This window comes from Globicephala melas, chromosome X (genome assembly GCF_963455315.2).
Source record: "Globicephala melas chromosome X, mGloMel1.2, whole genome shotgun sequence".
NCBI lineage: Eukaryota > Metazoa > Chordata > Mammalia > Artiodactyla > Delphinidae > Globicephala > Globicephala melas.
Window position 1 is genome coordinate 25,445,594 of NC_083335.1, and position 22,406 is coordinate 25,467,999.

General features: G+C 35.4%; 1 long non-coding RNA gene across 1 annotated transcript in view; it reads right to left on the reverse strand.

Annotated features, from left to right (window-relative positions):
• LOC132594419 (uncharacterized) overlaps positions 1-22,406 on the reverse strand; it is a 283,860-nt gene that overhangs the window by 198,884 nt on the left and 62,570 nt on the right. Inside the window, exon 2 of the long non-coding RNA XR_009560589.1 lies at positions 10,139-10,397. This is a non-coding gene — a long non-coding RNA (uncharacterized lncRNA). The remainder of the gene's footprint in view (positions 1-10,138; positions 10,398-22,406) is intronic.

The following is a 22,406-nucleotide window of genomic DNA, read 5'->3' on the forward strand; positions in this document are numbered from 1 at the left end:
ATTGATTTTAACGCATATTTTCTCTAAATTAAGGTGGCCTATTTTACCTAGGATAATTCTGTTCTTCACAGAAACTGTCATTTCTCTCACAAAGCCACTGTCAATCTTCTAATTATTTCCATAGACTCCCTCAGACTGCCCCCTACAGCTCACAAAGCGAATACACATTCTAAAATGGTAAGACCATCCAATGATCTTACGCCTATTTTTCTTACTCTCATTTAAACATAGTCAAAAAAAGTGTATACCAAAAAAAAACATATTACAAGATGCTGAACAAATGTGGGTTCTGAAAACGATCCTTTATTACCAAGATATTTAAGAGAATATAAATCCCAAGATCCCCAGAAGCCTCCTTTAAAACTAGACCTATCTTCTGAGGTAAATGTGCTTCCAGTGGGCCCTGTTCCCAGAAAGAACTCAGATGGCATGTGATCTATCAATCGTCAATGCACTAAAAAGCACCTGGTAATCAGTCTACTCCAGGATAAGGTGCAGCAAACATACGTGAATCTCTCCTTATGCATTTAAATTGCTTCTAAAAGGCTTCTCCTTTTGTGCCTCCACATTTTCCTAATTATTTTAATTGCCTGAGCAATTATCATTTGTCAGCTCAGAAATTAAAGGGAAACAATGATAAATCCCAGACTTTGGGTATTTATTCTTGGCACTAACAACTTTTTGCTTATTACCTCAATTTGAATGGCAATATTTTAATTTGGGTGAGAGTTATCTTTAATTCAACAGGTAAGTAAATCTTTTATGCTTTCCCTAAAATGATGCCTCTCAGGTGAGGTGGCCTACATGTAGAAAAAGCACATTGAAAATTTTCCTTTCATATAAAAGCATAGAGGCATAGGTGCACATTTCTCTTCAGAGTTTGCATGGGAGATAGATGGAGTGGAGGAAAAATATGTAAACCAAAAAACAAAATATGAATACATGGGAGACTTCCACTTTTAGTTATGGTTTAGACAGTCACAAAAGAATATCTTTCCCATCCTAAAAATGAGAAGTTGCAAAAGCTATAATAATCATATTTTTAACACATTAGCAGACTGAGGATACAAAGAAAACCAAATAATCTAAATTACATAAAGTCATGAGCCCTTCTTAGGAGAGAGGAAGCAACTGATTTATTCTCTGAGCAAAGCAGGAGCAACAACAAACTTGTCATAGACTGGAGAAAAGATAAACCAACCAATATATTAACTTTTAACCACCATACGTAGGCTGGAATGATAGAGTAGAATCTTGCAAATCCCTAGTCACAGTGCAATCTGCATCACTTTGCTGATCTTTTCCTATGCAACTTTCACTAAGTGTACAGTGGTAGCATACCAAAGCCTGGTGACAGGGTAGGAGTGCTAAGAGAGACTTCAAAGGTGAACAGGGCCCTAACTGAGTTAATGACATGAACACACCAAAGGTTGAGACACTAAACCAAATATGAGATCTTGCGATATACCAGGCTTCACCAAGTGTCAGAAATGACTCACCAAAGGCCAGGGGGCACAGTAGAAGGATGGCGATACAGAAACCTAGGCTTACAAAGCCAGAAGTAAAACTATACAGCAAACAGAATTACCCCAACACTTAAAATGCTGGCATTTTAGCTATACAGCAAAAAGTAACCATCTATGATTTGGAAATTTGACAGCTGGTTTCTAAGGCATGGAGAGATCACCAGAATCTTACCAGTGTGCTGGTAACATACTCTGAATAAGGGAAATTCCTGACCCCAACTTTAAAATATTTGGTGCCACTGATGAAGCAATGAACTGACATTAACTGTATCTGCAACAAAGTCCAGATCCAGAAAGTCTTCCCTGACAAGAGGAGAATGAGATCAGAATTCAGGGAGACTGAGACACCTAAAAATTTAGGGGAAGAATATCGAATAGAAAGTAAAACCCAGAAAATACACTCTAGAAATCTGCACAGCGGTCCCCTTGCACCTTTAGATAAACTCTAAGCTGAATGAACATAGGATGAAATTTCACAAGGTCAGGCAAAGAATAAATATCAGCAAAGAATAACTACTCAGCAATCACAGTAGAAAGATCTCACTGAACACCCAAAGCATCCAGTATGGACATAAGGAAGGTCACAACATAGGCATAGAACTAAATTGGTACTATTAAATACTGCACTAGAGCCACACTAAGAAACCTTTAAAAAAAGATTCACAAGGATATAACTGATTCATAAATATCTTCACTGCTGGTCAGAACAAAGTTCATCACATTTTATAGAGAGACACGTATAAACAGACACACAACAAAATGATATTCACAATATCCAGGATACAATAAAATTTAATAGACGTGAAAAAGCAGGAAATTGGTTGTCAGGGGCTAGAGGGAGGGGGAAATGGGAAATTGTTGCTCAATGGGTATAAAATTTCAGTTACACAGCAGGAGTAAGTTCCAGAGATCTGCTAAACAACTTAGTACTTACAGTTAATAATATAGTATTATAGTATTGTGCACTCTAAAGTATGTTAAGAGGATAGATCTCATGTTAAGTCTTCTTACCACATGCAAAACACACACACAAACAGAACACAAGGAAATTTCTGAAGGTGATGAATATGTCTAGTACCTTGATTGTGGTTATGGTACTACTGGTATATGCATATGTCCAAACTCAACAAGATGTATGCATTAAATGTATGCAATTTTTTATATTATATCTCAATAAAGCTTAAAAAGTAAATTTAAACATGTAAGTATAAACATACATTACCTGTGACTGCCTAACAACCACAATCTTTGTCGCTAAAAACAACAGAAATTTCTTAAACCTCTTGAGGCTAGAAGTCCAAAATCAAAATGCTAGCAGTTCCTCACTTCTTCAGGCTCTCAGAAGTATCCTTCCATGTTTCTTCCAGCTTCTGGTGTCTGTTGGACTTCCTTGGCTTTCTTGGCTTCATCATTCCAACCTCTGTCTCTGTGGTCACAATGCCTCCTACCCTTCATGTGTCATAAACCTTCTACTGCCTTTATCTTATAAGGACACTGGCCGCTGGATGTAGTATCACGTGGATAAACCAAGACAACCACATACTGAGTTCTTCAATTACATTAACAAAGATACTTTTATCCAAATAAGATAACTTTCACAGGTCTGGGTGGACATATCTTGTTAGGGGCCACCAGTCAACCCACTCTAGCACCTAACAACAGAAAACCAAAATATATGAAGCAAAACCGACAAATTTGAAGAGGAAAATGGACAGTTCAACAATAGTAGATGGGGACTCCAATCCTCCAACTTCCAAAAATGAATAGAACAAAAAGGTATAGTATCATCAAGGAAATCACATGACTATAAACCAACTAGATCTAACAACTATTTACAGAAAACTGCACCCAACAACAGCAAAACACACATTTTTTCTTGAGTATCCATGGGATGTTCCTCCAGGATAGATGATGTCTTCAGCCAAAAGGCAAACATCAACAAATTTAAAAGACTTGAAATCATACAAATACATTAGATGAAATTAGAAATCATTAGGAATCAAGGAAAATCAAGGAAATTTAGGAAATCCTCAAATATGTGGAAATTAAACACACTATTTACTAAAAGAGGCACATAATAAATCACCAGGGGAATTAGAAAATATTTTGAGATGAAAATGAAAATTAAAAAATTATAAAATGCAGTTAAAGTAGAGCTTATAGAGGAATTTACGGATGTCATTTGTATATTAAAAATATCTCAAAACAATAACTTAATCTTCCACCTTAAAAAAACTAAAACAAACACACTAAATTCAATACATGCAAATAAATAATAAAGGCTATAATGGAAATAAAAAATAAATTAGAGAAGTATAGAAAAAATATTTTTAAAACATGGTTCTTGAAAAGATCAACAATATTAACAAACCTTTGGCTAAATGGACCAAGGGAAAAAAAGATTCAAATAACTAAAATCAGGAATAAAAGAGGGGACGCCACTACGGATCTTATAGAAATAAAAGTAATTATAAGGGAATACTATGAACAACTGTATTTCAACAAATTAGATAACCTAGATAAAATGAAGAAATTTCTTGAAAGATACAACCTACCAAAAGTGACTTGAGAATAAATAGAAAATGTGCATAGACCTATAACAACAAAAAACTAAGTAATTTAAAAATATTCCACAAACTGTAAAAATTTTTGTTCTAATTCTGTGAAAAGTGCTATTGGTCATTCGATAGGGATTGCATTGAATCTGTCAAATACTTTGGGTAGTAGAGTCATTTTGACAGTATTGATTCTTTCAATCCAAGAACATAGTATATCTCTCCATCTGATTGTGTCATTTTTTATTTTTTCATTAGCAACCTACAGATTCAATGCAATCCCTATCAAATGACCAATAGCATTCTTCACAGAATTAGAACAAAAAAGTTTTCAATTTGTATGGCAACACAAAAGACCATGAGTAGCGAAAGCAATCTTGAGAAAGAAAAACAGAGCTGGAGGAATCAGGTTCCCTGACTTCAGACTATACTACAAAGCTACAGTAATCAAAACAGTATGGTACTGGCACAAAAACAGAAATACAGATCAATGGAACAGGATAGGAAGTCCAGAGATAAACCCACGCACCTATGGTCACCTAATCTATGACAAAGGAGGCAAGGATATACAATGGAGAAAAGACAGTCTCTTCAATAAGTGCTGGGAAAACAGGACAGCTACATGTAAAAGAATGAAATTAGAACACTCTCTAACACCATACATAAAAATAAACTCAAAATGTATTAAAGACCTAAATGTAAGGCCAGAAACTATCAAACTCTTAGAGGAAAACATAGGCAGAACACTCTATGACATAAATCGCGGCAAGATCTTTTCTGATCCACCTCCTAGAGTAATGAAAATAAAACCAAAAATAAACAAATGGGACGTAATTCAACTTTAAAACTTTTGCACATCAAAGGAAACCATAAATAAAACGAAAAGACAACCCACAGAATTGAAGAAAATATTTGCAAACAAAGTGACTAACAAGGGATAAATCTCCAAAATATACAAACAGCTCATGCAGCTCAATATCAAAAAAACAAACAACCCAATCAAAAAATGGGCAGAATACTGAAATAGACACTTCTCCAAGAAGACATACAGATGGCCAAGAGGCACATGAAAAGATACTCAACATCACTATTATTAGAGAAATGCAAGTCAAAACTACTATGATGTATCATCTCACACCAGTCAGAGTGGCCATAATCAAAAAATCTACAAACAATAAATGCTGGAGAGGGTGCGGAGAAAAGGGAATCCTCCTGCACACTTGGCGGGAATGTAAACTAGTAGAGTCACTATGGAGAATGGTATGGAGGTTCCTTAAAAAACTAAAAATAGAGCTACCATATTATCCAGCAATCCCACTCCTGGGCATATATCCAGAGAAAACCATAATTCGAAAAGATACATGCACCCCAATGTTCACTGCAGCACTATTTACAATAGCCGAAACACGGGAGCAACCTAGATGCCCATCGATGGATTAATGGATAAAGAAGATGTGGTGTATATATATATATATATATATATATATATACACACACACACACACACACACACACACACACACACACACAATGGATTACTGAGCCATAAAAAAGAATGAAATAATGCCATTTGCAACTACATGGATGGACCTAGAGATTGTCATATTGAGTGAAGTAAGTCAGAGAAAGACAAATATCATATGATATCGCTTATATATGGAATCTAAAAAAATGGTACAAATGAACTTATTTACAAAACAGAAATAGAGTCAAGATGTAGAAAAACAAACTTATGGTTACCAAGGGGGAAAGGGAGCAGGGGGAGGGATAAATTGGGAGATTGGGATTGACATATGCACACTACTATATATAAAATAGGTAACTAATAAGGACCTACTGTATAGCACAGGGAACTATATTCAATACTCTGTAATGACCTATATGGGAAAATAATCTAAAAAAGAGTGGATATATATATATATATATATATATATATATGTTAAACAAAAAAAGAACTGTAGTAAACAATTTAGCCATAAAAATCTTATTTTTTATGGTTTTGTGATTTAAAAATAATAAAAATAAAAACCTTCTACAAAAAAAGTTTATGCCCAGATGGCTTTAATGGTGAATTCCGTTTAATGTTTAATAAAGGATTAATAACATCATTCACAAATTCTTTCAAAAAAAAGAAGGGGAGGAAACACTTCCTAACTCATTGTATGAGGCCAGTAGTATACTCATACTAAAAGCAAAGATGCAACAAAAAAGGAAAACTGCACATCAACATCTCTTATGAATATAAATACAGGATTCCTCAATAAAATACTAGCAAACTCAACCCAGAAGATATTAAGAGGATTATACATCATTACCAAGTAGGATCAATCTCAGGATGCAGGTTAGTTTATCATCTAAATGTCAATCGATGGAATACACAATATTAATAGGAAAAGGACAAAAAATTGCATGCTCGTATCAACAGATGCAGAAAAAGTATTTGACAAAATCCAACGCCCTTTCATGAAAAAACACTAAATAAAATAGGAAAATACGGAACTTTCCTTATTCTCATAAAAGACATTTATGATAAACCACAGGTAACATCATATTAAATTAAGAAGCCTGTGTGCTTTCCTACCAAGACCAGAAACAAGACAAAGATGTTCACTCTTGTCACTTATATTCAACATTGTACTGGGAGTTTTAACCAGGTCACTTATATTCAACATTGTACTGGGGGTTTTAACCAGGTCACTCAGAGAAGTAAATAAAAGGCATACATATTGGAAAGGAAGGCTCTCTAATCATAGATGACATGATATTGTATTTAGAAAATCCTAACGAATCCACTAAAACACTATTAGAATTAATAAACAAGTTCAGCCAAGTAACAGCATACAAGATCAATACACAAAAATCAATTTTATTGCTATACTCTAGCAATGAAAACTCTGAAAATGAAATTTTAAAATGATTACATTACCGAACCATCAAAAAGAATAAAATATGTAGAAACAAATTTAACAAAAGAAGTTCAAAACTTACGCTCTGAAAACTACAAAACATTACTGAAAGGAATTAAAGAAGTTCTAAATAAATGGAAAGACAACTCATGTTCATGAATCAAGAAGATTTAATATTGGTAAGAAATAGTGTTCTCTAAACACTCTACAGACCCAACAAAATCCCTCAAAATCCCAGCTGCCTTTCATGCAGAAATTTGTATGATTACCCTAAAATTCATATTGAAACATAAGGGACCTAGAAGAGCCAAATGTTCATGACCTTGTATTATACAATGGTTTGTTAGATATGACACGAAAAGCACAGGTGATGAAAGAGGGAATAGATAAACTGGACTTAAGAAAATTAAAAACTTTCATGCTTCTTGGTCTTCATCAAGTAATTGAAAAGAAAACCCATAGAATGGGAGAAAATATTTGCAAATCATGTATTTGATAAGGGATTTGTATCTAAAAAAATAAGTAACATTCTTTCAACTCAACAATAAAAAACAAATAACTCAAATTTAAAATGGGCAAAGGACTGAATAGACAGTACTCCAAAGAGTAACAGGAATGGCCAACAAGCTTATGAAAAGAATCTCAACATCATTAGTCATTAGGGAAATTCAAATAAAAACCACAATGAGATGCTACTTCACACTTACTAGGAAGGCTATAATTTTTTAAAAAGGAAAACAGTAGTGAAGAGGTATGGAGAAATTGAAACCCTTGTATATTGCTGGTTAAAATATCAAATGATGCAGCATCTGTGGAAAATAATTTGGGTTTCAATATAAGTTTCAAAATATTGTACAACAGGATTGTTTTTAATTACCTTAAGAAATCCGGGTAAAGAAAAAACAAGAGTGGCACAATAAGACAGAGCCAGGTTTAAGTTTAATAAACAAGGTGCATGCATGAAGTCTTACAATTACTAGAAGTCAACCATTCAAGTGAACTTTTAAAAAATAAATAAATTTATTTATTTATTTATGGCTGCATTGGATCTTCCTTGCTGCGCGTGGGCTTTCTCTAGTTGTGGTGAGCGGGGGCCACTCTTCATTGCGGTGCATGAGATTCCCATTGTGGTGGCTTCTCTTGTGGAGCATGGGCTCTAGGTGCGTGGGCTTAAGTAATTGTGGCACACGGGCTCAGTAGTTGTGGCTCGCGGGCTCTAGAGTACAGGCTCAGTAGTTGTACTGCACAGGCTTAGCTGTTCTACAGCATGTGGGATCTTCCCGGACCAGAGCTCAAACCTGTGTCCCCTGCATTGGCAGGCAGATTCTTAACCACTGCGCCACCAGGGAAGCCCTGAAGTGAACTTTGGCTATTCCTAATAGCCAATGCAAGAAGCAAAATTTCATCTCTTACCTGATCATAAGATAAAACTTGACGTGAAAAATCTCTTTTCTGTATCCTTATAGAAGTGACATTACAATTTACCCAACAACACTTTTAGGGTTAACAAAACAATGACTTTCATAGGGCTATCTATCATGTACGTTTGTAACATCATGATAAAGCTTAATTCAGTAAAACTAGTTATATCAGCAGCCTAAATAATGCAGGTTAGGTGTATAGCTTTCTGATGGCCAGGCTTTGAATTTGAGCCATTTTGGAGTATTCACAAAATAGAAGAATTGTATCCTTTAAGAGATCTTCCATCAAAATTCTTTTTTTTTAACCAAGTTTTAGATATGTATTAGAAGGGTGACAAACAAATCTTCATAGGGGCGAGTACAGTAAAATAGATGAGAGAAGTGGGACTTTCTAATAAAAACAAACAAACTACAAATACAATTGAAAAATGGTATTTAATATACAGCCGCCTCCATCTTAGGGGTTAGGAGCTATGGTAAACCAGAGCCTACTATACTTCCAACCAGTCTATTTTTACTATAACCAAAATACGTGTTATATATTGCTAGATCTCTTACCTTTCTTAGTTGTAGCATTCCGAAGTCAGTTACAGAAAACAGAAACCATTAAGGTTATTTCATGCATAAAGAGTAAAGGGCTTCAATATGGGAAACTGAGTGTTTGCAATTTGTAGAGGGTGGGTCTTCAGAAATGACTGCCAGGAGAATGATGATGAATCAGACCTCAAGTAAGTTGCCAACGCTACTTCAATTAGGAAAGTGGGAAATCTTGAATCTTTCACTTTAACTGTTGACTCCAAGAACCATACAATTAAGAAGCTACTACTGCTTTTAGCCATTAATTCCAGAGTCACCCCTTTCCCATTAGGTCCACACTGACAACAGAAATAATAGCAACAACAATTAAAGGATGCATCTTCTGGCCCTGCTTCTTGATTTCCACAAACCTGGTGACAGGAATACTGCTTTACAGGTTAACCAAAACCCTCCATGATCATGTTTACCACCGGGAACAACTGAAACCTCTGCTTTTAAAGTATCACTTAACTATATCTGATTGGTGAATGCTAAAACTAAATAATTTCTTTCTGGAAGCTCCAATTAGAAATGTAATTTTTAACTTTTTAACTAAACATGTGTCTGTGTAGGCATGAGAGATGTATTCAGAGTAGTAGTGCACTTTATCCGCCATATACTTTTATGATAAAATGACCAGAGTTTTAAAGTGCTGGCAATTAATTCAATTTTTTAAAAATGTTAATGGACAGGCTAACAGTGTGGGAGTTGATAAAGTACAACTGTGAGCATATTTGGCTTCATGAGGATGGTAGTTTGTGGTCTACTTCAGTATGGAGGAACATCAAGATCAAGCTCTGCCCTCCAGTCTGTAAAGAAATACCAATAGTGCTTTCCTCTAATAAAAGCATTTAAAATTGTATTTATCTTACAAAAGTAGAAATTCTTGATAAAACAGTCCAAAAATATGCAAGTTTATATAGTAAAAGTGAAAATTTCTCACCTATCACTGTCACTCCCTTTTTGTAACCTTTATTAACCTTGTGAAATAGATCATACCTCACTTTGAAAAAAAGAGATGAAAAAGCAGGAAAATGTGACCAATAATCAAGAGAAAGTACTTTTAAATAGAAGCTAACCATGAGATAACCCAGATGTCAGATCTAGCTTACAAAGACTTAGCACTTTAAAACAGCAAAAAAGAAAGTACTTACAATTCTGTGGGCTGACTCAGTGATTCTCCACTGCATGCAGTGCCAGTTGGGATCACTCATATAACTTCATTCATTTAAGAGCTTAGCTGGAGTGCCTTGGTTCTCCTCTATGTGGACTCACTTTTCACACAATGTCTTATCCTCCAGAACCTTCTACATTTATACCCTTGATTTGATCTTGACCCTGGGAAGTGCTCAGGATTTAATCAACTCCATGAGGCCATTCCGTATTTTGAGAACCATTTGCCAGGTGGAGAAGCTACAAATGAGAAAAAAGTTTTATTTTCCAAACCAGTAAGTCTTATATATATAGACATATTTATTCCATATTATTCTTGAAAAGTGAACAGTTCCTTCTTTAGCTCATCTCTCTCTTATAATTTATCACAGATAGCTAAAAGAAGCTAACTGACACTTCTGAATTCTTGACAATTTCATTGCCTGGCTATCACCTTAACCAGTACTAAAATTTTGTTAGGTATTTTTTCTACCTTCCAGGTTATCACAAGTAACAATTCTGTCAATGTTATATCAATATATGACAGAGAAAAGGGCAATGGCAGTTTCCTCGCTGTTCTCTCAGCCTTCAATCACAATCTCCTCACCACTTTTCCAGCCACCCAGTCTCAAAGACAATGGCATTATTTTATGTTTTTGTTACAGAAACACTCCACTTCTAGGGGACAATTCTATTTTAGTTATCTATTATTGTTTAACAAGCACTACAAAACTAGTAATTTAAAACAATGATGATTTATTATTTCTTACAAGTCTATAGGTTGACTCAGTAGTTATTCTGTCCCACATAGTATCACCGGGAATCACTCATATGACTGCATTCACCTGGGAGTAAAACTGCTTCACCTCAGTCTTCTGCACTGTACTTTCTCATCACAGGGTGTCTCAATTCCCAGTGCTTCTCTACATGCCCCCCATAATAGAAGGATAGCTAGCATGGACTTCCTTACAAAATAGCAGCTGGTTTCTAAGACAGCAAAAAAAGAAAATTCAAAGGCCCTGAATGGTGATTCCCAGAAGTAGTATAGTATTGTTTCCACTGCATTCCATTGGTCAAAAACTTACAAAGACAGCCAGGATTCAAGGAGAGTGAAAATAAACTCTTACCCTTTTATGGGAAGAGTACTAGACAATACTGGGAGGGGAGAAAATTTTTGAAAACCAATCTATCAATCTTAGCAACCTACAGAACCAAAAAACTCAGAACCGAGGCAGGATACATACAAAGAAAACTCCAGCTAGGCCCATATAGTCAAACTGCTGCAAATCAATGAAAAAGATAATCTTAAAATGTCAGAGAGGGCTTCCCTGGTGGCGCAGTGGTTGAGAGTCTGCCTAACGATGCAGGGTACATGGGTTCGTGCCCCAGTCTGGGAAGATCCCACATGCCACGGAGTGGCTGGGCCCGTGAGCCATGACCACGGAGCCTGTGCGTCCAGAGCCTGTGGCCGCTGAGCCTGCATGTCCGGAACCTGTTCTCCACAATGGGAGAGGCCACAACAGTGAGAGGCCCACATACCACACACACAAAAAAAAATGTCAGAGAAAAACTAAATACTATATAGATGAAAACAGTAATAAGATTGACAGTAGGCTTCTTATCAAAATAAAATAATGGTGGCTAGAAGACAATGGACTTACGTATTTAAAGTGCTGAAAAAAAGTACTACTGTGCATATACCCTGAGAAAACCATAATTCAAAAAGAGTCATGTACCACAACGTTCATTGTAGCTCTATTTACAATAGCCCAGATATGGAAACAACCTAAGTGTCTATCAACAGATGAATGGATAAAGAAGATGTGGCACATATATACAATGGAATATTACTCAGCCATAAAAATAAATGAAATTGAGCTATTTGTAATGAGGTGGATAGACCTAGAGTCTGTCATACAGAGTGAAGTAAGTCAGAAAGGGAAAGACAAATACCGTATGCTAACACATATATATGGAATTTAAGAAAAAAAATGTCATGAAGAACCTAGGGGTAAGACAGGAATAAAGACACAGACCTACTAGAGAATGGACTTGAGGATATGGGGAGGGGGAAGTGTAAGCTGTGACAAAGCGAGAGAGAGGCATGGACATATATACACTACCAAACGTAAGGTAGATAGCTAGTGGGAAGCAGCCACATAGCACAGGGAGATCAGCTCGGTGCTTTGTGACCTGGAGGGGTGGGATAGGGAGGGTGGGAGGGAGGGAGACGCAAGAGGGAAGAGATATGGGAACATATGTATATGTATAACTGATTCACCTTGTTATAAAGCAGAAACTAACACACCATTGTAAAGCAATTATACTCCAATAAAGATGTTAAAAAAAAGATGTAAAAAAAAAAGTAAAGTTAGAATTCTATACACTGTAAGATATCTTTCAGAAAAAGACTAAATGAACATATTTCCAGACATATAAAAGCCAAAGCATTTGTCTCAAATATGCCTATACCACAAGAAAAGATTAAAAAAAGATGGCAGAGTGGAAGGACGTGTGCTCACTCCCTCTTGCGAGAGCACTGGAATCACAACTAACTGCTGAACAATCAGTGACAGGAGGACACTGGAACTCACCAAAAAAGATGCCCCACATCCAAGGACAAGGGAGAAGCTGCAATGAGATGGGAGGAGGGGTGCAATCAATAAAATCAAATCCCATGGCCATTGGGTGGGTGACTCACAAACTGGAGAACACTTATACCACAGAGGTCCACCCACTGGAGTGAAGGTTCTGAGCCCCACGTCAGGGTTCCCAACGCAGCCAAAAATAAATAAGTAAAGAAAATAAACAGAAAACAATTTAAAAGTAATATGGGCAGAAGACCTAAATAGACATTTCTCCAAAGAAGACATACAGATGGCCAACAGGCACATGAAAAGCTTCTCAACGTCACTAATTATTCGACAAATGCAAATCAAAACTACAATAAGGTATCACCTCACACCGGACAGAATGGGCATCTTCATAAAATCTACAAACAACAAATGTTGGAGAGGGTGTGGAGAAAAGGGAATCCTCTTGCACTGTTGGTGGGAATGTAAATTGATACAGCCACTATGGAGAACAGTACAGAGGTTCCTTAAAAATCTAAAAATAGAATTACCATATGACCCAGCAAGCCCACTACTGGGCATATACCCAGAGAAAACCATAATTCAAAAAGACACAAGCAACCCAATCTTCACTGCAGTACTATTTATAATAGCCAGGTCATGGAAGCAACCTAAATGCCCATCGACAGATGAATGGATAAAGAAGATGTGGTACATATATACAATGGAATATTACTCAGCCATAAAAAGGAACAAAATTGGGTCATTTGTAGACACGTGGATGGATCTAGAGACTGTCATACAGAGTGAAGTAAGTCAGAAAGTGAAATACAAATATCGTATATTAACGCATATATGTGGAATCTAGAAAAATGGTACAGGTGAACCGGTTTGCAGGGCAGAAATAGAGACACAGGTGTAGAGAACAAACCTATGGACACCAAGGGGGGAAACTGGGGGGTGGTGGTGGTGGGATGAATTGGGAGATTGGAATTGACATATACACACTAATATGTATAAAACAGAGAGCTAATAAGAGTCTGCTGAATAAAAAATAAATTCATTAAATTAAAAAAGATAAAGCTAATGACATGAGATAGTTCATTTGGACTTTGTTAATGTTCAACATTAACAATTTCTGCAATTTTAAATGCATTAAAACTGTGGTTGACTAAAAAAAAATGATAAAAAAAATTGTTCTTCACGCAAAAGGTGCAGATTGTAAGAGAAAAAAATGAATAGCACCAGAAAAGATAAGTATGTGGGTATACTTAAAAACATATATTAAATAAAAATAAAACATTAAATATACATGTGCAGCAACTTATTATGGGGTTTATAACATATATATAAACTATATCACATCAAAGTACAAATATTCGTAGTATATGGACTTATACTAATCTAAGGTTTTTATATTGTGTGGAAAATAGTGAGATATTATGTGAAATTAGACTGTAATTAGTAAAGCATGTATTCTATAATTTTTAGAGAAACCACTAAAAATAACACACAAAAAGATACAAAGTCAGTAGAGGAGATAAAAGCAAATACTAAAATATAACTAGCACAAAAGAGGGAAGGAAAGAAGGAACAGAAGTAAAAAGAAAAGATGGCATGAATATAAAACAAATAGCAAGATGACAGACTTAAACCCAACCATAGCAAAAATTACATATAAATGGTTCAAATACTATAATTGAAAACCAGAGATTATAAGATAGGCGAAGAAAGCAAAACCCAACTCCATGATTTATAAGGACTGTACTTTCAATATAAGGACATAAAGAGGTTGAAATTAAAAGGATGAAAAAAGGTGTTCCATGGCAATATTAATCTCAGAAAATGTAGACTGTATGGAAAAGTGTAATGCCAGAAAGAAATTTAATAATAATAAAGGGGTAATTCATCATGAAGACATAATAACACAAAATGTGTATGCACCTAGGAAAAGAGCTTCAGAATACCAAAAAAGTTGAAATTTTAAGAGATAAATAAATATAGAATCATTATCAAATATTTTAATACCTCCGTCATAAAGAGATAGAACAGGTAGATAAGAAATCAGTAAAAACACAGAAGATTTGAACAGTAATATCAGTCATCTTGACCTAATGTACATTTATAGATTCCTATACCAAACAACAGTAGATAACATTCTATTCAAATGCAGATTAAACATTCACCAGGACAGACCAAATGCTCAGCTATAAAACAAGTCTCCATAAATTTCAAAGGAATGAAATCATATAGAGTATTGCACTGGCCACTTGGAATTATATTAGAAATCAATAATAATTAGATATCTACAAATTTATAAATACTTGGAAATTATTCAACTTATCTATAAATTAACAGTGATTCAGAGAAAAACTGAGAAAAATTAAAAACTAAACTAAATTATGAATATACAGCAAATCAAAAATTGTGGGATGAAGCTAACACCATGTTTAGAGGTAAACATATAGCTTGAAATGTTTAAATTAAAAAAATAAGTGTTTAAAATTAACGACTTCTACTTTCATCTTATCCTAGAAAAGGAGGAGCAAATTAAACTAAAAATAAGTAGAAGAACTGAAATCAATGAACTAGAAATTGGATAAGTTATACAAAAAAGTCAAAGATTTTTCTTTTAAAAAGTTAATAAAATTTGTAAATCACTAGTAGGACTGACGAAGAAAAAAAGAAAAACAGCACAAATTATCTACATTAGGAATGAATGAGGGAACATCACTACAGTTCCCACAGACATTAAAATTATAAAAAGGGAATGTTGTGAACAACTTTATTCCAGTCAATATGACAACTTGGAGGAAATTACCAATGTCCTTGGAAGATAAAAACTACCAAAACTCAAACAAGAAAAAATAGAAAACATATATCACCTTCTATTCATTAAAGAAAATGAATTAAAAAATCAACAGCCTTCCCACAAAGAAACCTTTAGGCCCAGATGTTTTCCCTGGTGAATCCTACTGAATACTTAAGGAAGAACTAACACTAGTTCTTCCTTAGTAACTAACACCAATCCTACACGAATTCTTCTAAAACTTAGAGGAGGAGAGAATACTCTCCACTTCATTTTACAAGGCTGCATAACACTATTACCAAAACCTGACAAAGAATGACAAGAAAAATTAGAGATGGATATTACTCACGAATATAGGAACAACATTCCTTAATAAAACAGTAGCAAATAAATATCAGCAATATATTAAAATGATAATACATCATGAATAAGTAGAGTTCATTTTAGTAATAAAGATAATTTATCGTTTCAAAAGCAATTGATGAAATTCACCATTATAACAGACTAAAATTAAAACCATATTATCTTTTCAATAGGTACAGAAAAAGCGTTGGACATACTTCAACATCAATTCATGATTAAAATGAAAACTTTCAATACATTGGGAATAGAAGGAAATTTCCTCAACCTGATAAAGGCATCTAAGAAAAATATACAATATTAGTTAGCCTGGATTTTCAGGTAGAAATATTTTGGTGTCCCTCCCTGGAATTAAAAGTAGAGGTACAGAGGACTTCCCTAGTGGCACAGTGGTTAAGAATCTGCCTGCCAATGCAGGGGACACAGGTTTGATCCCTGGTCCAGAACGATCTCACATGCCGCAGAGCAACTAGGCCCGTGTGCCACAACTACTGAGCCTGCGCTCTAGAGCCCACGCACCACAACTATGGAAGCCTGTGTGCCCTAGAGCCCGAGTGCCGCAACTACTGGGCCCAGATACTGAAACTACTGAAGCCCGCACACCTAGAGCCCATGCTCCACAACAAGAGACGCCACCACAATGAGAAGCCCGTGCACCGCAACGAAGAGTAGTCCCCACTCAACACAACTAAAGAAAGCCCATGCACAGCAACGAAGACCCAACACAGCCAAAAAAAAAAAAAAAAAAAAAAGTAAAAAAAAGTAAAGCCACAAAGAGGAAACCAATTATCCAGCACAAACTAATTTCCAACTTGGATTTAAGCTCCAATCAGAACAAGGTGTAAGAATGCGCTTACGTGTACATACACACACACACACACACAGAAATACACATAAATGTATATGACAAACATATGTTCACAGATATTTAATAAAGATTGTTATTGGAAATTTTAAATTATGCTTTTCCAAAATATCCTAACTCCAATGGAGACAAAGGCAAGGTTGCCATGTACAGCTGAGCAAAGTATACACTGCACAACTAGTGGGGCACCATTCACACGGACAATAATGTGAATGGCATCTCTTGGAATTGTAAAATATAGTGGCCCTTTATGAGGCATTTGCTTCTGGCAAAGTTATTCAAGGAGCATGAATTACACTTACTAAATTGCTTCTTATCAAACTCATACTGCAATACTGCATAGAAGATATGAAATTTTACTTTATCAGTAAGTAGGAGCCTGGTTTCTTCATGCAGTATTGCAGTATGAGTTTGATAAGAAGCAATTTAGTAAGTGTAATTCATGCTCCTTGAATAACTTACTGATAAAGTAAAATTTCATATCTGTCCACAAACTTGTTTTCAGTGTTCTGCAAAACTAGTTTTGAATACTCATTCAAGCTACCAACAAAAAGTCTTGCATTTCCTTAGAAGTCTTCTGATGCAATATACCTCTCTATCACATTTTCCTTCCTCAAAATGAACATGTCTTGAGGTATATGCTCTCAGAAGGCAATCTGAAGAATTATTGTTTAGGTGCTAATAGAAGATAATATAAATTGTCAACTATTATTTATTTTATTAACATAGTGGATCATACCTTCCAGATACTTTTTCCTAGGAAATACAAAAGGTTTTTCAAACAGCTGTTTCTTATTGGACCCTCTCGTAGAAGTCAAGGTCAACCACTAAATTGTAACTCAAGTGAAAGTATCGCTGCTGGGAACTCAGCTAATAGAGGCCAGATCTATTGCATTCTGTGGATCTAACTTGGTATAGGAATAGAACTACAAGAATCTAGAAGAATTGATAGTTAATGTAGCACAGGTATTCTCTCTCAAACATCAGTTTTCTCAATTGCACTTTTGTCAGGAGATGGATAGCAGTCACTTTAAGGTTGGGCTCTCAAAAGTGTGTCTAGAATTCTGATATCCCAAGACATTGATTAACGTGAAACCCATATACTTTAGATACCAGATAAGCTAAAGACTAAAGTGATATTATGTAATGACAATTCACAGACCTAACTTGTATTCTTGCTGAGGCAGACTAGCCCACCTATACACATAGATCTGCCTACAGGGTTGCGTTCAGGCATAGCCAAATGTTCCCTTAAAAAATAAATTTTGGATCTATTCTAGTGTTTAAATGGAAATCCTGTTGTGTTCTCAGAGTTCAGAATCATAGGACATGGAAGATATCACCTTGACCTAGAAAAAGTTAAGGAAAAACCTTACCATGAACTTAAATTATCCTAGCTTATCACCTGTTGCAGACAATCTAATTTGAAGTAGTACTTCATTGAAATGGTTCTGCCAGGTTGGGTACCCCGAAATATTTCAACAAATTAACTTACTAGGTGGAATTACTGGTATTCACATGAACAATTTAAAATATACCAATAGGGATGGCTTCCTTTTTCTATGCCAGACTATATTTTATAGTTTGATCACAATGAGGTAGAAATGTCTAGTCACTCAAATACAGGTACTTGTCAAAAAGGCCTAAAGCATCATTCTCTATCCAGTGAAATACTCAAACAACATACAGATGATATCAACAATGCTTTCAGCCCACTGAACAAATATTCAGTGGTAACATACTCATAAGTTCAGTATTGACACTACTCCCTTAGTGATTGTGGTGTAGACAAAAGTGATTTTTACCTACAACCAAGAGCAGGATCACTGTAGAGACTACAGAATGGATATTCCAGAAAAGGAACTGAATGCTTTAACACATTTATTCATTTCTGTGCATAGATACCATCAACCTAAGGTGAATTCAAATGACAATCTCTCTAAATATTACCTGGGATTCAAAGGAAAATGTTTCTCCATAAAATATATTTGTAGCAAAAAAAGAATGAGACTACAACATCCCAAATTAAAAAGGAAGGTACTATTCTCCCTCACTGCAGATCTGTAAGTCCATAAGGACTTTGGCATATCTTGCTTAGGGCCAATAGTCAAAAACTATTAGTCTTATCTGTTCCCAATATAAAGAAAAAAAATCATCAAAGTGTGGTCCATAACATCAGAAAATCAATTAATGTAATACACCATATCACTAAAATAAAGCACAAAAACCACATGATCATATCAAAAAATACAGAAAAAAACATGTGCCAAAACCCAACATCCCTTTATAGTAAAACCAAGAAACTAGAAATAAAAGGAAACTTGCTGAAGTTGATAAAGGGCATCTATGAAAAACAGAGCTAACATCATACTTAAATGAGAGACTAAGTGTTCTACCCTTAAGATCAAGAACAAGACAAGAATGTCCACTCTCACTAGTCCTATTCAACACTGTACTAGAATTTCCAACCAGAGTGATCATGCAGGAAAATGAAATATCATAGCTTCTATACTGGAAATAAACTATCTATTTGCAGATGTCATGATCTTGTATATACTAAATCCTATGGAATTCACACACAAAAATCCATTAGAACAAATAACTGAGTTCAGCTAGCTGGCAGGATACAAAGTCAATATAAGTGAACCAATTTCATTTCCATACACTATTAATGAACAATCCAAAAATGAAATTAACAAAACAATTCAATTTACAATATCTTCAAAAAGAACAAAATACCTTGCAATAAACTCTGAAAACTATAAAAATTGTTGAAAGAAATTAAAGATGACTGAAATACATGGAAAAACATCCCATGTTCATGGAACAGAAGACAATATTGTTAAGATGACAATACTCCTGAAATTGATCTACAGATTCAATACAATCTCTATCAAAATGCATGCTGCTTTTTTGCAGAAACTGATAAGGTGATCCTAAAATTTATATGGAAATTATAAAGAACCAAAATAGCAAAAACAATCTTGAGAAAGAATAAAGTTGGAGAACTCACACTCTAGATTTTAAAACTTACTACAAAGCTACAATAATCAAGAAAGTGTGTTAATAGCATATAGATATATAGATCAAGGGAATAGAATTTAGAGTCTAGAAATAAAACCTATTTGTTTATGGTCAACTAATTTTCAACAAGACTGTAAAGATGAATTATTGAGGAAAGAATAATTTTTAACAAATGGTTCTGGTACAACTGGATATGCACATGCAGAAGAATGAAACTGGATGACTTCCTCACATCATAAAAAAATTAACTCAAAATTAGCTGTAGACCTAAACATAAGAGCTAAAAATATAAAACTCTTAGAAGAAGATAGAGGAGTAAATCTTAGATATTACATAAAAAATACAAGGCACAAAATAAAAAATAAATAAATTGGAGTGATCGAATTGAAATTTTTGTGATACAATGGACAACATCAAGAGGTTTAAAAGACACCCTAGTGATTTTCTCATATAAGGGTTGTTATCTGAGGCAATTAAATGGATGGATGTAGCTAAAAATATTCAATTTACAATTTCTCCAATATTTTTGGTATTAAAGTGTCTCTATATGGAGTGACATCAACAAAAAAGGTAGAGTGAGGAGTTCCAAGGATATGTCCTTCCACTGAAGTAACGATAAACTGTCAAAACTGACTTGTTCAAAACTAAGTAAATCAGATTGCCCTCCCCAATGTGAGTAGGCATCATCTAATCCACTGAGGGCCTGAATAGAACAAAAAAGCAGTGGAAGAGAGAATTTCACCTCTCGGCCTAAATGTATGAGCTGGGTCGTTGGTCTTGTCCTGCCTTTAGACGGGGACATGCACCATCAGTTCTCCTTGTCCTCAGGCCTTTGGATTAGAACTAGAAATTACACCATTGGCTCTTCTGGTTCTCAGGTTTTCAGACACAGACTGGAACTACACCACTGGCTTTCCTGGGCCTCCAAGAATACATAATACATATATAAATATATATGACATAAAATATATAAAACTATATATTTAAAATATAAATATACCCCCTGTTGGTTCTATTAATCTGGAAAACCCTGACTCATACAGACTTCGGTATGAGGAGTGATTCTAGGGGAATACAATTTTAAGGACTTGTTTTCTACATACTAAATTGTTCTGGGGTTTCTAGAATTGGCTCTCTTATCTGATTAGATTTAAAGAATCACTCTATTTCAAGTAGTAAAGAAAGCACTGATAGTCCACAGTGTGATCTGGCAGTATAGATATGCAAAATATTATTGGATATTCCTAATCAACTATTTTATAAGAAGGAGCTGAGTGCCTGTGTACATGATACTTTCAAAAATTTTTGCAAAATAAACAAATGTAGTAAGATTGGTTGGTTGCTCCTAAGCTTACTGGACAAAGTGGTAAAAGAAAAGGATGAGCCCTAGGATTCAAATTGCCATCTCAAGTGCAGCATCAATGACCTGAAAGCTTCTATGTATAACCTGAAGGACACACTTATTTCCTATAGCTATAGGGCTGAGACTGCTGAAAATCAAATGTAGAATAATGGCATCCTAATTGGCTGAATTACAACACAAGTTGAAGTCTCAGTCTCACAGGGTATATACTGTTAAAGTGAGCACATTGATTGGGAAAGATGGTATCCTATAAGCTGGGATGGGAAGTGTGAGAAGACCCTGATGAAGCTGCAGTCATTTAGGCCCTAAATTCTGATGAGCATTTTTTTTTACATCAGTGGAAGAGGTCTCCCTCCCTCTCCCCATCAGAAGCAAGGATTAACCCTGCATTATTTGAGGAAACTGTACTGGCCACCCCTGAGGCAGTTGTGTTGCAAGACAATACTGATTATCCTCTGCACCCTACCCACAACCCTTCTTTGTTTCTAGACCTATAAGTAAATTCAAGGCCCAGCAGGCCCCTAATGTGAGGTTCAAAGTGTGACCCATAATGAGGTATATTACATTCCAAAAGAACAACTTCTGTTTTCAAATTTAGACAGAAAGAAATACAGGAAATATGTGTGGGAATAGATATTAAGGACGTGGGATAATGGTAGAAGGAACATAAAGCTGGATCAGGAGGAATTTATTGATATGGACTCACTAAGCAGAGATTCTGCATTTAACACTGTGACTCTGGAGTTACAGAAGTTTCTAACACTTTGTTTAGTTGGTTGGCTGAAAAGTAGATGAAAAGGTGGTCCATTGTGAACAAAGTGGACATGCTGGACCTTCTTTGCTTTAATGGAGAGAAAGAGTGGATGTGTCATTTAAGACCTACACACCCATACTGGGAAGATACAGAAGACATACCTTTCACCAACACTGTGAGAAATAAATTAGTGAGGGGAGTCCTGGCAACCTTGAGGAGCTCTGTAATTGGTCTTCTGTGCAGGCCAGACCTTACAGTGGGAACTGCAGTCACTGAGATGGGAAACCTATATGCAATGGTACTAAATGGATTCCAGGGTGGCAGTGAGCAAGTGGCAGCACTCAACTGCTAAAAGCAAGGAGGATGGAGTTACTATAATGGACAACAGAGTCAAAACAGCAGTCAGATTATAGACCCAAAACACACAGAATGCAAGGGAGTCCAGGCCCCACTGAGGAAGGAATTTGATCTACTACCAAAAATTTATACTGTTAATCTATCTCCCAGTGTTCAAAGGAACAT